This window comes from Falco cherrug, chromosome W (genome assembly GCF_023634085.1).
Source record: "Falco cherrug isolate bFalChe1 chromosome W, bFalChe1.pri, whole genome shotgun sequence".
Lineage (NCBI taxonomy): Eukaryota > Metazoa > Chordata > Aves > Falconiformes > Falconidae > Falco > Falco cherrug.
In genome coordinates, this window is record NC_073719.1 from 9,513,252 (window position 1) to 9,531,404 (window position 18,153).

The 18,153-nt window shown below is 41.7% G+C and overlaps 1 protein-coding gene across 18 annotated transcripts in view; it reads right to left on the minus strand.

Annotated features, from left to right (window-relative positions):
* Positions 1 to 17,553, minus strand: part of LOC129734539 (erbin-like) — a 123,979-nt gene extending 106,426 nt beyond the window's left edge. For 10 of the 18 annotated variants that reach the window (XM_055698143.1, XM_055698140.1, XM_055698146.1 and 7 more), the window contains exon 1: positions 17,432 to 17,530. The gene's annotated coding sequence lies outside the window, so the exon portion shown is untranslated. Of the gene's footprint in view, positions 1 to 16,997; positions 17,304 to 17,426 lie in introns of those variants that run through there. The other 8 variants (XM_055698139.1, XM_055698144.1, XM_055698141.1 and 5 more) reach the window with 4 other exon arrangements.
* Between the last annotated feature and the right edge of the window lie 600 nt (positions 17,554 to 18,153).

Consider the following 18,153-nt stretch of genomic DNA (forward strand, 5'->3'; position numbering starts at 1 on the left):
TAAGTAGTTCAATAGCCCTGAGGATTGTGTGAGAAGGGGTTGGATGGAGGAGCAGCAGCAGTGTGGTCTGACCTCTGGAGGAAGGAGAAACAGCACAGACAGTAGAATCTGACTGACAGTAAAAGCCTTGCTGCAGCACAAACTAGTAGGCTGCAACAATGAACCTGATTGAAATGTACAAATGTACACATAAAATAAGGCTAAAATTGGTAATTAAGTGATAGGAAAAAAAGGAATGAACAGTCCATAACTTAAAAACAATTTTTTGTAATTGAAAAACAAAAAGGGGGAATTATAGAGGACAGACAGCGGGTTGTTTGACATTGATAATGTGCAGCTCTCATCCTGCAGCAAAAAAGTAAATAATGTTGAGGAGTGCAAGAAGAAACAGAGGGAACAGAAACAAAGGAAGAATGTGATCTCACCTCTAGAAGATAAGGAAACAGTGTGAACAGCAGAGTAGCCTATAGCGAACAGCGGCTGGGCGCGTGGACAGTAGAGTTTGACCAATAATAAAACTTTTAGCAGTGCATGTACAGAGTATGAACTTATAAAAGCTGTAACTAACAAACAATAAACATCTCTGCTTCACCATCCTTGCAAAGTCTGCCTCAATCGCCACAAGCAGGTGCACAAGAAGCCAGGAGAGAGCAGAGCTAGGACAGCTGACCCGATCTAGCCAAAGGGATATTCCATACCACAGAAAGTCATGCTCAGTACATAAACTCAGGGAAGTTGGCCAGGGCCTGCCAATAGGTGCTCAAGGACTGGCTGAGTGGTGAGCAATTGTATTGAGTATCACTTGTTTTTCCCCCTTGGAAATGAGGAGAGAGAGGATTTTCCCCGTTACAATTACTGTTGTTATTATTTTTATTATTTGTACCTTATTTTAATTATTAAGCTTATCTCAACCCATGAGTTTTACCTTTTTCCCATTCTCTTCCCCATCCCACTGGGGGGTGGGCAGTGAGCAAGCAGCTGCGTGATACTTAGTTGCAGGCTGGGGTTAAACCACAAGTGTCCTTTCTGACCCTCAACACAGGGCACAAAGGGTTGAGATAACAGATCTGACCAGAGCGTCTTAAAACAAATTTGTTCTAAGCATTTACTATATTATTTTAGTAGTCACTGTCACAATGTTATTTGCTACATGTGATCTCAGGGTTGCGTTATGGAACGCTTGCAGTATATATTCCCTATTACACTGTTTATCATCCTTGTGTTGTACTTACTGGCTTATAGTACTTATACTTAATAGACTTGCTGGTCGAGAAACTAATCTGGTATGTGTACTCAGCACTGTCATCACCTCTGCACTTTGGGAGCCATTTAGTGGGAACTATTAATAATTACACCTTTTGCCTTTTCTCCTCAGAGAGTCAACCTATAGGGGAGACACCTTCCTTCTCCAGGCTAATCACAGAAGCATTTACGAATTTTGAAACTTTTGAATATCCTTAGTATGTTGAGACAAACCTATTGCTGGCCCTGGTCCTATTGCTAAGAATGCTGAATGTAGTTCAGATCTTGTTTAGGATTAAGCAACTATGTGCAGCTATTCCAACCCCCACAATGGGTGATGCAACTGAACCTGAGGACCAACCTGCGCCAGTATCAGTTGCCCCTATACTCAAGAAGAAACGGACACAAAACCCAGCTCCTTTAGCAAAGGAAGACGAAGCAGGGTCATCACAAGAACCAGAGGAAGAGGCAGAACAAGAGGCAACCACTCAATCCCTATCCCTGAATGAGCTGCAGGATATGCAAAATTATTTCAGCTGTCACCCAGGTGAGCACATTGTCACCTGGTTGCTCCAACGCTAGGATAATTGGGCTAGTAGCCTGGAATCAGAGGGAAGCCAAGCAGCTGGGATCACTTTCTAGGGAAGGGGGCATTGACAGGGCAATTGGAAGAGGGACACAAGTCCTCACCTCTAGAGGTGACTCCTGTCAAGTGTGAAGGAAAGGTAATATCCTCCTTGAGGGGATACATGTCACCCAGGCAAGTGGGCCACCATGGAGAGAGGTATCCAGTACCCGAGGGAATTAGCCATGAAAGAGATTATTATGACCAGGATGATCCACAGTTACCCACAGATCCTGATGAAGTACAATGCACATGACCCATGTGGTGGAAATTTGTACAGAGCGCATCATTGTCACATGCCAACTTGTTGGCAGTAGTGAGCTGGAGAGACAAAGCACCACCAACAGTGGATGAAGTGGTTCTCCAACTCCAGGAATATGAAGACAAACTCTCTCTTTCCCTCACCTTGGCTGTGGAGAAACTGGTCCAGTGACTCGATAAAGATAGATCCTACTCCCCACCTGCATAGACCCACAGCTCAGCTATTAACAGTAAGCACTCTTCTACTCAAGAGGGAGGATTATAGGGGTACACACCACAGGGTACCCTGTGGGTTTACCTGCAGGACCACGGAAAGGACACGAGGAGGCGGGATGGAAAACTTACCTCAGCCCTGGAGGCAGTTACATAAATTGCAAGGAAAAAAACAAATCACAAATAGCGGTTCTTCCAGGAAGGTTGCTGCTCCAGTCTCCCAGAGCGGAGGGGCTGATCTTACTCTCAAGTCTATGAAAAGGAATAATAATCCATTTTTGCAAGATATAACTGGGCAGGGCTGCTCTGCGCTACAGCAACTCTCTGCCCTGTTAGAGAATCCTATGACCAGGACTAGAAGAGCCCTGCCTCCAGCCAGGTAGAGGACAGGGACAACTGGGTTTACTGAACTGCGTGGATCCAACAGCCTGGCACATCAGACCCACAGGAGTGCAAGGCTCTAGTAGACACTGGTGCACAGTGTACTCTAATGCCATCAAGCTATACAAGGGCAGAACACATTAGTATTTCTGGAGTGACAGGGGGATCCCAACAGCTAACTATCTCGGGAGAAAGTATTTCAAGGACCCGAAAGGGTACCAGTGGGCTTTTAGCATAGCTGCCTTAGAGATGGAGGAAATTAAGCAGCTGTCTACCTTGCCTGGTCTCTCAAAGACCCTTCTGTTGTGAGGTTGCTGAAGGTCAAAGAACAACAGGTGATGATCACTACCACAGCAGTGCACCAGCAGCAATATCACACCAGCAGCAATATCACACCAACCATGACTCCCCAATTCCCATCCATAAGCTGATTCTTTGACTGGAGAGCCAAGGAATGATCAGCAGGACCCACTCACCCTTTAATACCCCCATATGACCAGTGCAAAAGTCTAATGGAGAATGGAGACTAACAGTGGACTATCATGGCCTGAATGAAGTCCTCACACCACTGAGTGCTGCCATACCAGACATGCTAGAACTTCAATATGAAATGGTATCAAAAGGCAGCCAAGGGATATGCCACTACTGATATTGCAAATGCATTATTCCCAATCCCTTTGGCTGCGGAGTGCAGGCCACAGTTTGCCTTTACTTAGAGGGGCTTCCGGTACATTTGGAATTGACTACCCCAGGGGTGGAAACACAGCCCTACCATCTATCAAGGACTGATCCAGGCTGCAGCTCCAGAACACATGCAATACATTGATGACATCATAGTGTGGGACAACACAGCAGAAGTTTCTGAGAAAGAGGAGAAAATAGTCAAAAACCTTCTGAAAGCTTGTTTTGCCATAAACCAAAGTAAAGTCAAAGGACCTGCACAGGAGATCCAGTCTTCAGGAACAAAATGGCAAGATAGAGCTCATGAGATCCCAGCGGATGTGATCAACAAAATACTAGTTGGTGGAAACATTACTGTTAAGAAACAAACTCAGGCTTTCTTAGGCTTTGTAGGTTTTTGGAGAATGCACATTCCAAATTACAGTCTGATTATAAGCCCTCTTTATCACGTGACCCTAATGAAGAATGATTTTAAATGGGGCCCTGAGCAATGACAAGCCTTTGACCAAATTAAACAGGAGACAGTTCAAACAGTAGCCCTTGGGCCCATTTGGACTGGGCAAGATGTAAAGAACGTGCTCTACACCACAGCCAGGGAGAATGGCTCTACCTGGAACCCATGGCAGAAAGCACCAGGGGAGATTTGAGGTTGATCCTTGGGCTTTTGTAGTCAGGGATAGAGAAGATCTGAGGCCCACTATACTCCAATTGAAAAAGAGATATTGGCAGCTTATGAAGGGGTTTGAGCTACTTCGGAAGTGATCAGTACTGAAGCAAAGCTCCTTCTGGCACCCTGGTTACCAAGTGCTGGGCTGGATGTTTAAAGGGAGGGCTTCCTCTACACATCACAGAAGTGATACTACACCAAGTGGGCTGCATCGAGCTCATTATGTGATCAAATAGGAAATCCCAGTTGTCCAGGAATCTTGGAAGCGACCATGGACTGGTCAGAAGGCAAAGGTTTCTGAATGTCACCAAAGGCTGAGATAACAGATCATGCAACAACAATGGTGGAAGCAACCACCAGATGGTTGGAAACATACCCTGTGCCCCATGCCACTACCTGGAACACTATCATGGGCCTTGAAAGACAAGTCTTATGGCAACATAACACCCCAGAAAGAATCGAGTCAGACAACAGAACTCATTTCCAAAACAACCTCATAGACACTTGGGCCAAAGAGCATGACACTGACTGAGTATATCACATTCCCCATCATGCACCAGCCTCTGGGACTATCTAATGATTCAATAGACTGTTAAAGACTACATTGAAAGCAATGGGTGGTGGAACTTTGAAACACTGGGATACACATTTAGCAAAGGCCACCTGGTTAGTCAACACGGGAGGATCTGCCAACCAAGCTGGCCCTGCCCAATCAAAGCTTTTATGTACTGTAGAAGGGGATAAAGTTCCTGTAGTGCATCTTAAAAATATGCTTGGGAAAACAGTCTGGGTCATTCCTACTCCAGGCAAAGGCAAACCCATTTATGGGATTGCTTTTGCTCAAGGATCTGGGTGCACTTGGCGGGTAATGTGGGAAGATAGGGAAGTTCGATGTGTGCCTCAAGGGTTCTGGGTGAGAATAGCCAATGAACCGAATTGTGATGTGAATTGCTATACAACACTGTATATTATCACTTCTATGGTAGCTATGTGCCCATTGCCGCACTGAGCACCTTGTGGCACCCATCTCTGCCACTCTGGATTTGGGGATCTGAACCTGACTCCCTTTCAATCACCACATTATTAAAGAATGAACTTTGATGAGACCAGACCAGTGCAGCAGTAATGGAATCAGAACTGGCTTCAACATACAACAATCCAACACCACACACTATCTTAATTGCTGGCTGGAGTTAAACCACAACAGGGAGGAATACAAACATGAAGTTATGCAAAAAAACCCCAAACCAAAACCCAAAAACCTAAACACATACTTAGGTTCAGGGTCAATTCCTATTTATCAAGCTCTAGATTATTACAGATAGACTATCACAAATTAAGTAGACACATGAGGGAAAGAAAAAAGTTCAATTATTTCATGCTCATTTGCAAGGTCAACAGACACTTTGTTTTTTATTTCTTAACTAGACTGTGAATGCATTTTTTATAATTCCTCTCAAATATGCAGAAGATATCCTTTTGGAAACCACCTTAAGGAAAGAATTCACTGTCTCCAGATCCTGCATAGGTTAATCCCTATACTACATGGTTTGAAAGAAAGACACATTAGTTATCTTCTTGAATATAACATTCAAAGTAATTTGGGACTTCATATATTCTGCTGAGCTTTGTTTCCATCCTAGCACCATAAGAAAAGAAATTATCTTTCAGTAATCACTATTTCCTCTGATGTGCTACATGAAATACTTGTCAACCAGAAGATAAGCAGTTATTTTGCAGATTAAGGAGCAGGACATACAAATAGACAACTACTGGCATGAGAAAGTTTTAAAAACATCCTTAAGCAGGTAAGCTATTTGACACATTACCACTCCAATAAGCAGGCATCATACAGCAAGGCTTCTCTTGCAGAAGTAACAGTCACCAATACTGGCGTGACTGAAGAAGGAAAACAATGCACACAACTCAACTCAAGTATTCGTCATACAGTGCCTCTAAAATTCATTAAAGGAAACAGCAATCTAAACTCAGATCAAGAAGTTAATTTTACTTGAGACTATAGGAACTAGGATACTTTCCTCCATTATGGGACAACTACTCACTAGTGCTTTTCCACATCGCTCCCACTCTAATCTTTAGAAGCACAGTATTAAAGAGTCTTAAAATGCTGATATCAAAGCAAGAATATTTTTTTTTCTGTCTACCTTTTGCCAGTTTTCAGGGAGAGATGAGAAAAGGACCAGTAATTTTGTTACCCGCACTTTATGAGTGCGGGACAGCCAAGTGTACGTGGCCCCACGGCACAGTCACAAGACACCTTCACACCAGTGTGGTAAATTTCCCAGATTTTAGAATTATGAAACTAAATGCCTCCTGTTCTTCCATCCCCTGCCTCCTAAATTATGTTGCACCTTTAATCCCTCCACAACTGAAGGTAGTTCTGCATTACCCATCCAAGATTAAAGAGTAAAATATAATAATGTCACCCCACATTATCAGTTACAGATATTTCTAATTGCATCATTCTACTAGTGACAATACATAATATATGAACTTGTTTACTAATCACACCAACTGCCCATCACTTGTCAGTTTTCCATTCACAGTAGCCTTGGGGTCTAACTTGAAAGCAGAGCATCCCACATGCAAGCACTGTTGACCTACACATTTCAATCAAGAGATCCCTACTGACAATCAAAAATATAAAGCCACCAGAAATCCCTAGGAACTAAAGGAACTAGGTACAAAAGTCTGAAAAGCAAGTACTCTGGAAGGTAGCTTGCAGGGGAAGGAGAAAAAAAACCAAAAAAACCCCAACCAAAACCAAACACTACTTAATGCCCTCAGCAACAAAGGACTGAGCAGCTCCCCACTCCTTTCCCAATTTCAGTTCTTACTGCAGTTTGTTATTTCCCATCAATACAGCAATTACAAACTATTTTAGATAGGCATGAAATTCCCAGCATACTGTCCAAAGTCTAGAAGTCAACATGCATATGGCAAAAAAAAGCAGGAAAGATAGAGAGCAGTACACTTTATATCTGCCCCAAAAAGAGACATAACTGGGTAAGCATTCCAGTTTTTAACTGCACTTTTGATTTTTATGGAATGATTACTAAGGAACAAATCAGTGATGAAGAAAAAGTTTAGATTTACTGTGATTGAGTAAGAATACTCTAACCCGGCAACTGGAACTCAAAAAGCAAGTGAATTCCCATTGTGCTTAATCTAAACTAGAGACCACTAAAGAAAGAGCAAGCCCTGCTTTCCCCTATTCACACCTGCCTTTTATTAAGTCTAGGGTTTGCTTAAACACACCATGAGCATGATCAGCAACTGACCCAAAAAGACTAATCCTGCAAGATATTGGGGGAGTTTTGGGATGGGTTTTTTTCCTAATTAATCAGCTTGTTAATCAACTCACTCACTGACTCTCAGTACCAAGTCTTCACAAATGAAGCAAAGGACCCACACAGGAAGAAGAGAGGAGGAAGCATACTGCCTACTGTTGAAGTAAATTCAGGAGATTCCAAGACTATATATTCAGTCACGGTCTTTCTAAATTAGGACTTCTTTAAATTAAAGGTGATAACTTTGTTATTGATCTTTTTCTCTTAGTATCAAAAAGAATCAACCAGTAAAGACAAGAAGTTTGAGGAGGGGTCAAGGGAACAATTTAAACAGAAATTAACCATGCCAAATCTCTCAGTCCTACAGGTACTTCAGGCAACTAAGAAGCAGCAAAGATACTCAGTCAGGTTAGTAAATAGTTATACTCCAGACAGTGATTACATCAGCAGTTTCAGTTCTGAACTCAATGCACAACACGAAGAAATATTTGCAGGATGTGGTCTTAAGTGGAGGACACTCTTGCTCAGCAAGTGCTATACGTATTTTTGCAAGAAGTCAATTACTTGCCTACAAAGCAATGCTTTACATCTAAAAAAGGCTTGAAGGAATGGAACTACAGTATACACTGTAGTAAAGTGAAGTAAAAAAAAAAAAAAAAAAGGACAAGAAAAAACCCCAGTGATTAAAGACTTATTTCTCCCCCATCCCATAACACTTTCTTTTAACCTGCTCCATCAGCAGGGCCATAATCTTTCCCTTAAGGCATCACAGACTGCTGCAAAAAACAATTCAGTAACACTAAGGTTGTGAAAGACTACAGGACATTTGAAATCTTGACGATACCACTCCCACAGATTTCTCACAGGAAAATCCAACAGAAAAGTTTGCCTGCTCCACTGCTTTTCTCTAGCAAGAGTAGCATTGCTAAAAGCACACAGGAATGCCATGATCCTCAGCACTTAAGCTTCGCTTCACTGCAGCAAGACAAAATAAATGCTCCTTGAAAAAGAGGAGCTCGCCCAGATAAATACAAATCTAAGAGTAAATTATTCTCATCTAAGTCTATCAAAATCTATTTTAAGTCTATCAACACTACAGGCTTGGGGAAGAGCAGCTGGAAAGCTGCCTGGCAGAAAAGGACCTGGGGGTGTTGGTTGACAGGCAGCTGAACATGAGCCAGCAGTGTGCCCAGGTGGCCAAGACCACCAATAGCATCCTGGCTTGTATCAGAAACAGTGTGGCCAGCAGGACTAGGGAAGTGATTGCCCCCCTGCACTCGCCACTAGTGAGGCTGCACCTTGAATACTGTTTAGTGAAGGGCCCAAAACCAAACAAGGAAGATATTGAGGTGCTGGAGCATGTCCAGAGAAGGGCAACAAAGCTGGTGAATGGTCTGAAGCAAAAGTCTTATGAGGGGCAACTGAGTGAACTGGGGTTGATTAGTGTGGAGAAGAGGCTCAGGGGGGACCTTATTGCTCTCTACAACTACCTGAAAGGAGGCTGTAGGCAAGTGGGAAGGAGGTCTCTTCTCCCAGATAAGAAGCAACAGGACAAGAGGAAACAGCCTCAAGTGCCAGAGGAGGTTTAGATTAGATATTAGGAAAATTTTCTTCACTGAAAGGATGGTCAAGCATTGGAACAGGCTGCCCAGGAAGGTGGTGGAATCACCATCCCTGAAGGTGTTTAAAAAAAATGCATAGATATGGCATGTAGAGACATGGTTTAGTGGTAGACTTGGCAGTTCTGGATTTACAGTTGGACTTTATGATCTCAAAGGTCTTTTCCAACCTAAATGATTCTATGTTTTTATAGTATTTCTATTGTTTACTTTTTTATTTAGATTAAACCTCTGGTACTGGACCCAAAACATTAAAGTCTACATTAATAACAATACGTGGGAAGAACAGGATTTTCTAATAGCCATAGAAAGCTCCCTTCCCCAGAACACATCATTCAGAAAAAAGTATCCTAAAATAAAAGGCACAAATAAGATGTATTACAATTAAATAATAGTATACTAATAGTAAAGCTCTGATCATTTCTCCCATATTAAATCTCTGATCTTATCTATCAGAATCAGAGCTGGATGGTTTGCCAAATTCAGAGTTCCAATTGATTTCCCCTTCCTGTCACATTCCCAGAAAGGACAGAAACTCAGATATAACCATCAGTCCTTAATTTTTACCTTGTTTTTAATAGTTTTCCAACATCCATATGTGAACCAACAAAAGTGACCTTAAAGTAAAATTCTAGGTTTATTCCAAATATTATTTTCTAGCATTCTTCGCTTGATTCCCTCTGCCTGTAATTCCTCCCCAAAAAAGATATCGACTAAAGAATTAATGAACATTCTTCATTACTTATACATGATTATTTATTCTAGGTTTACTAAAGCACAACTAAAATTATATAGAGGCTGGATACCTATGAATCAGAAAGCTGTTAGCTTTTGAATTTTCTTCCTCAGTAATGAACTTTATTGCCAACCAAAAAAAAATTATTATAACACACCTCAGAATTTAAATGACCTGCAGCTCAAGGGTTAACATCACATATGATTATGTGACCAGAAGTAACCCAAAATGACTACATTCTCCTAAAAGGAGCTAACTACCAAGCTGACATTCCCGGTCACCACAGATTAATTTGCCATAGCAAGCAAATGGACCAGCAGCAGGCTATCAGGGCACGTGAACAGCTATCTGCACATCCATCGCCTCCTTCAGGTACACCTACCAGTGTGGCCAAAGTAGAAACTAAGTAAATTCAACACCTGCATGTAATACTCTGTAGCATAAGTATGGAAGGTGAATATTTACAGAGCATTTAAGTCGTGAAAGAGACTGCCATACTTTTCAGTCTACTTTTACTGAAAAAAACCAGGCCTCAATCTTGTAAATGCTTCTGCAGCCAAGCTTTTTGTTTGTTTTAACCACAAGCATGCATAAGCACATGCAGATTATTAGAGTATAGCATTTCCCCAGAGGAAACCCCCACACACACTATATTTTACATTAGTATAATTATTTAAGAGTTCTCTGATACCCAGTTTCAAATATAAACCTCCATCCTATCTTCAGGGTTACCTGAAAGTAAAGACGGAAGACCTGCAGTAATTGATCAAATTGCTGACAATTGGGATCATCATCTAAACTGTCATTTCTCCCCTCAAGGGGGTTAATTCCAGGATGACTACAGTCACACGTGGGGAAAAAGAACTGCAGTTCTCAAACAGTTTCTTTACAGCCTCCCACACATCTTCCAGACAAGCCTGGAAACACTTTCCACCATCCAAACACTTAAAATTATATCCATAGTAATTCTGGATGACTGAACCTGTGACTGACATTCATAGGCATCTGGCACTGCAGTTCAGACATTTGTTTAGATATATTGATGCAACTTGAAGCATCTATGCCCTCTCCTCTCCATCCTAGGAGGCTTTGAAAGTTTTAGAAGATATGTACTGAAAAACTCCAAAGACAAGGAGGACAAGGAAGGCTGAAGAATTTCTGCAACTGTACTAAACTTAGACCCCACAATTAGGGGACAGAGGACTATGGAAGAACATGAAACTTTTCTTCCAGAACTTTCCCTACACAGGTGCTACAGGAACTTCCCATGCCAACTAGACCTGAAACCTGATGAAAAGGCTCTAAAGGCAGCAGCAAGACTTAAAGCACAAATTTCAGACACCAAGACAGGTACTGTTTTTCAACCACCCTTCTGCAGCTACCTTTAACAAACTAATAGAACTTCAAATATTTTTAATTCAGTTATTAACATTGGAGATTTCCCCACCAAGGAGAATAAGCCCCTGGCCACTTCAGAGGGAGATACCATCCACTTCAAGTTAAAGTTGTTTTAGAAATGTTTTATTTCAAGTATTTGTAACTTTTAGTAATACTTCAAACCACTTCAGAGCTCCTTTACTCCTAAAGCTAGCCACAGACAACTGACACAAGTAGCAGACACTGAGCACTAAAAACTCACAGAAAGACAACTACACCCCAAGCATCTACTTCAGAAGTACAATTTGAAGTTCAAGAGAACACAAAGCTGGACACATAAAAAAAAAAAAAGTATTTCCTTCCTAGCTGTTCCTAGAAAGGAAATTTTACTCAAATAGCTGCAGTCTCCTCCACTGGAAGTGTGAGAATCCAAAATAGTCAGACAACTCACTACCCAGACCACGTTTATGCATCTCTGCTCATTCCACCCCAGCCAACTTCATGACGGGGTCTACAAGACATAAAGCATAGCACTGTACATGTTGAGCTATACAAACCTGGAGAATTCAGTGTACTTAAACTTTTGTGATTGGAAAGGGAGCTCATGTACCTAGTGAATTCTTAACTGATCACTCTGAGGATACAGATTTGCAGTTTCTTCCAGTTATTATTCTCACAGTGTTCATCTAAATAAGAGAATCTGAAAGAATGTTTGCTTTTAACAGTTTTACTTTGCATATAACATAGCTTTATACTTGCAGAATTAAATTTTGTTTCACACTTTTGCATAAGTTTCAGAAACCATAGCTCTATTTACAAAAGATTTGAGGGTATATAATATTGGATATTTTAAAACTGAGAAGCTATAAAAGAAGTTGTGCATTTTGGAATCACCTTCTTTCTGGTAGCTTTACTATTTACAGGGACAGAAGTTGTCCTTACTATCATAAGTAATCTTTAGGGTCTATACTGTGGCTAATCATTGGAGAGATATGGAACAGAGAAAAGCACAAAGCATTCCCCCACCTTATTTAATCAACAAAGTTGTGCAAAAGACTTGTTAACTAACATTTTCTTGGCCATGCCAAAAAATAGGACAGAAAAGTATGGCTTATCCTATTCATTATCTACCGAAGGGGATAATGAGGGGAGGAGAGTACACACTATCTTTTCTAACAAGATTCAGCCTTCAAATGCAAGAAACTCTAGAGGCTTCTGACATTATTACAACTTCCAGGACAGCCACGGCAGCCAAGATAGTTCATATTGTCCCCAGACTCCGCTTACTTATCACTCCTTGTTCCTATATATAACAATCACTTAGTATCAAGTATCTACAAATTAGTTCTGTATCCAGAACTAATCTACTTTTCAACTTAAACTACCTTAGGGAAGTTAGTCACAATGCTGATGTTCTCCAACATAAGTACACTTCAGTTTGGCTTCATTAAAATGAAGAGGTTTGTTTAGTGTTATTTCTCAATCATCCAAAGTCACAATGTATTTTTAAAGGTGGAAGGTGCAATTTAATGTTGAAATATCATGCTCCTGTATCACCTTCAGGGGAAGTACAAGTGAAACTAAACAAAGAGTAATAAGCCAAATGCTCATTGAAATTTAAGCATCATAGAAGTACTTGAAAAAAAAACACTGGTAACTAATGAGGAAGAAAAGCAGAAAGAACAAAATTATCCTAATTGCCATATAATAAAAATACTATCAATTCCAGTGTAACAATATTCACTTTTTCCATTTTTCTTACGCAGAAGATGAAATTTATAAATCTCTCCTAAATCAGCATCCTCACTCTCAAAACTTAACATTTATAAGGTTTTACTCACAATACATGAACACTGTATTCTTAATTAGAAAGGCTGTATTTCAGCAATTGTTTTACAACAAAAAAAAAACTTCAGAAAACCCCATACCAATCTTGTCATTACAGCAGTCAAGTTTCTCTCTGTATCACCTGTTCCCTTATGATCTTAAGCTCAGTAGAACTGCTTAACAGTTAATTATTACTGAAACATCCTAGGCAGTATTATTTAGGTCCATTAATTTTTACTGATATTTACTCAGCAGGAGATCATGTGCCAGCTGTGTTGATACAGCAGGCTCTGCGTGCCACCTTCACAGTTGGAAACTGCAGTGGCACACTGCAGCTGCTCCAAAAGATGAAGAGAACTGTAAGGATTACGGTAAATCCATGTTTGAAGCTTTGACAAGCTCCCACCCTGCCAAAAAAAGTATTTCTTGTCCAGAAGTGGACTAGAGTCTGCCATGTGAGTAACCACAGAACTGTTCACAAGTTACCCACAACACTAAAGTTCCTAACACTAAGTTCCAAAGACACTAAGCTAGTACTTTAATAGGTTACCACAAATATTGCACTTAAGTGTGAAAAAAAAATTATTTATGGACTATTTACTACATAAACTGATAAACATGTTACCCTTAATGTTTTCATTCTGATGTGAAAAGTGTTGTCTGACATCTTGTTTTACCTAAAAGTTGACAAAGGTAAAATAGTGAGGCTTCTAAATCTTCATTTTCTAGATAATTCACATTTAACTACCTATATCACCTATCAACATCTGTATGCTCACATAGGAATACTATTTTCATATTGTCCTGCTTCCAGCTGGGATAGAGCTAGTTTTCTTCCTAGTAGCTGGTGCAGTGCTGTGTTTTGGATGTGGTATGAGAACAATGTTGATAGGACACTGATGGTTTTAGTAGTTTCTGGGTAATGTTTATACTAAGTCAAGGACTTTTCAGTTCCTTGGGCCCTGCCAGCGAGAGGGCTGGAGGGGCACTGGAAATTGGGAGGGGACACAGCCAGGACATGTGACCCAAGCTACCCAAAGAGGTATTCCATACCATATGACATCATGCTGGGTATATAAACTGGGGGAAGCCAGCCAGGGTTAAACCATGACACATATCCATAAGAGTAGCTTTTCCATCAACTCAACTAGTTACTCGTTCAGAATAGGTTAGATTTGTAATTCCTCTATGTGGAGTAAATGTCAGACCCTCCTTTAGCAGATTAGGTTATTCCATAGGGAGAATCTACAGAAAAGATGACATATCAAACGTTTAATCTTTATGTAACCATTTTCCCTAGAAGATTTTCCTTTTTGCTTGGGAGCAGGAAGGATGACAACAAAACAAGAAAACAAAGCAGACGGCCAATGATTCATTACACTCCTACAGGAAAGCTGAGTTGAGGAATTTGCTTCCATCCCCTTCTATTTTTAGAACCTACAGTAACATGGTACCTTTAACGTATGTTACACATGTGCAAGCCTTCCCTTAGCTTTGATGTTCCAAGCATTGCACTCTATGCCTAGGACCACAGACTCTAAACAAATTCCACTGAAGACAAATCATAACATTGTTTTCTTATACCACCAGCTTAATACACTAGGCAACTTTCAATCAATAACACTTTCTCCATGGAGTCCCCTAATCCATTCTATATAAATGTGATGTGCAAACAGATACCCTATTGAGTACTGCATTTATACCAAACATTATCTACTCGGCAGCTTATTCATAAGACAAGTCTATTCATATTTATACTAATATGAAAATCATTCTCATGATAATCATACTCCATAGTATGCCATATGCTGCAATTTCTCTTTGCAAGTATACTTACTTAAAATTACCAATGTTTATATGAGTTTAATTTAATTCACGCACAAGAAACAGCCAGGTCAAAAGAATATTTCCCTAATCAATCAACACATACCTATGAAAGTGTTGTTTCAAACAACATGAGCTACCATATGTATACTTAAATTATTTTATTCATAATATGACTATCAACATCATCTTGATTTTTAGTGGAGACAGTTCATCTCAAGAAAAGAACGCACTCCTTCATAACTCCTAAACTATATTAATGACATGAATGGAATTCTACAATATAACCATTAGCTGTAAAAGCAGTACTGAATTACACTTTAAACATTACAAATGGCTTTATCCACAGCTACCATGGTGACAAAACACCGATGTAAAAACTTGTGGCTCCACTAAAAGGATCTATTCTTCTACACAACATTGAAAAATATGAAGTGCATCATGAAAAATGCAAAAGGTCTAAAAAGAAACAAAAAATTGCATCCATTAAGAACATAAGGTTTACAACTAAATTTGTCATTGCTACAATCCTCCCCCTCCCCCCCCCCCCCCCAAAAAAAAAACAAAACAACAAACCCAACCAACCACAAACAAAAACCCAAAACCTAACACAAACCAACCTCAAGTGATCATTAAGACTGCTTTGGAAAGTGATCATTAAGACTGCTTTGGAAAGTGATCATTCTTTGTAAAAGGATTACCCCATTTAGACTTCATTGCTTTTCTGCCAAGCATCAGCCATATAAGGAAACTGAAGTTCACTGCCATTTATTTTGTTCAGCCCTTTCAGATGTCTACTAAAAATAACCTTTATTGCTGCCTGGAAAGGTAAGTCTATAAATTGCAAGCTAAATCATTTACTTCTTATCAGCCATAGAAGCCAATTTAGGTCAGTTAAACGTTAATTTCTTTCCCTCACACTATATCAAACAGATGGAGCTGGATTAATAACTTTCCTCACACACTACGTTACTTGGTGCTGTTAAAGAACTACATATGTAGGAGTGTTAAAAAAATTTGCATAAAATTACTTTGTTCGAGTCTCACAAATACCAACACATCTCAGACACTTGAGAGACTGAAGCACACACATCCTATCTGACCAACATGCTGCTTTTGAGTTTGTCAAACAGGAACAAAAATTTAAATAAGCTAGTACAGAACTATGGCTTCTGGCTCATTTTTAAAGTTCACAGTACAAGAAATTCCTCGCCTTCATGAAAAAAAAACTAACCAATAATTGCCTCTGACGCATGTGAAATGAATCTGTGGTGAGTAATACTGCATTCACTACATACAACTAGTTAGTTGGCATAACAAGCACCAACAGTACAAAACCTTACATCAAAACTTTGCATTTAGTTTCCCCCTCCAACGGCCTCAAACAAAACTCCTTTAAAAAAAATGATAAAGGAGAAAGTGGTCACCAAAACCAAACACCATGTTAACTCAGAGGTTCAACTACATATACTTTTAATAAGTCAGACCACTAGCTAGCTTGCTTTTTTAAAAAAAAAAATGGAGGTTAAGATAAACGTGCAAGGATCAAAATACAATACAGACCTCTCCTATACAAGCTGAAAAATATGCAGTCCAACTCATCTTAAGGACAGAGATAGGGTAGAGGGGAGAAAGAGAGGTGGTGGCAGCAGTGGAGAGGAAAAACTACATTTGCAGAGGAATACGAGGGTACATTTTCATAAAGAAATTTAACAGCTACCTTGAAGACGACCAGCTAGATATTCCAGAACACAAAGTGAAAGACCAACAAAGTGAAAGGCAGATACAGGGAGCGCCAAGCCTCAAGATCTTTCGATTAAATAAAAGAGACTACCTCCTTTACAACTTTCTTATTTTGTAAGAGCTTAATTATACTTGCAGGGTTATCGATCATTTCGGAAGGGAAGGAACTGAAGTACGGTCACAGAGTCCATCAGTTTCAGTTCAAAATGAACAAAGAAACTTCTGTGTCTGAGGAGCTTAAAAACTTTCGATCTCCCCAGACTCTTTCTTCAGCCTCCATGATTAGGTCCATAGAAACAGCATTTCGGCAAGAGAGAGAGAAACACAAAGGACAGCTAAACTACACAAGGCAGAAAACACAAAAAGATAAAGCCCAAAACCAGGATATCAAAGCGAAAAGTAAACTTCCTTTTTCCCCACTTCCTTAGCAGAGGAAGGATTTTTCGGTTGTTGTTGCTGCTGCTCCCCAAGCCTTTACCATTTAATTTACCTTTGTCAAGCACCTAAACCAGGTTCAGCAGGCAGGAGTTTCTTCCGACCCCAAGGAAATATATTAAATCAAATCGAATTTTCTTCTCGTTTAAGGGGAAGGGGGAGGAGGAAGCAACAGCTTTGGACAAGGACGGGGGTGGTTGCGGAGCGTGCGACGTGCGAGGACGCCAGAGGAGCCGGGCTCCTTCCGGCCCCTGCCGCCGGCAGCATCGGGGTCTGCTCCGCTGCCGCCCGACTGAAATAATACCCGGCATCAAGACCGCAGCGTTCCCCGCCACCGCCCTTCGCCCGCCTGCCTCCCCAGCGCGCTCAGCGTTGCTACTCCACCCCCAACTCCTCACCCCGAACCGCGTTGCCCGGGAGCGGCGGCCGCCGCCGCCTCCGCAGTGCCGCCTACAAGCCTGAGGGGAGCGGGATGACTTCCTACCTCACCTGCCCGCACTGCCGCCCTCTCTCCCCGCCTTCTTTCGCACGCTTCCCTCTTGCTCCCTCCGATTCAGCCTCCCACTCCCCGGCCTCAGCGGGGACCTGGAGAGACGGCAGAACTATGGAGTAGAGAAATACCCTGGGCGGGAAGGAACGGGGACGGTAAGAAGACGCCACAGCGCACACCGTCACCCAGGCTAAGGGAGGTACCGCAGCGGCGAGGGTGAGGAGCGGGAGCGGGCACGCGCAGCGCTCACGCCCACACCGATCACAACAGAAGGAGGAAAGGAACGAGCGGATGCCGCCACCGCCAGGCCTCACTAGCTTCCGCTCTCCCTGCACTGATGAGGATCTGAGTAGCAGCGGAGGCAATCCCGAACCAGGAGCGTCGTGAGGAACGGGCCACTGCAGCCAATGACGCTCAGTGGGGGGCGGGAGTACGCTGTTGAGGAATGGAGCAAGGTGGGAGCTTGGGAGTATTGGCGCGGAGAAAAGGGGCCGCGGGGCAAAAGGCAGGGAAGGGGCGGGGGCGTGAGGGGGCGGTGGGGGCCTGGGAGAGCTAACCCGGAGAGGTGGGAGTGGTGCGCTGCGCTGGGGATGTGTCCTGGGGCTACGTAACGGACCCTCCCGCCTCTGCTTGATGGGCGGCGCAGGCCAGGCCGTGGCGGGTGCCTGCGGAGCCTTTCCTGCCCCGGTAACCTCATGGAACTGGGGGACCCCTGCTCTAG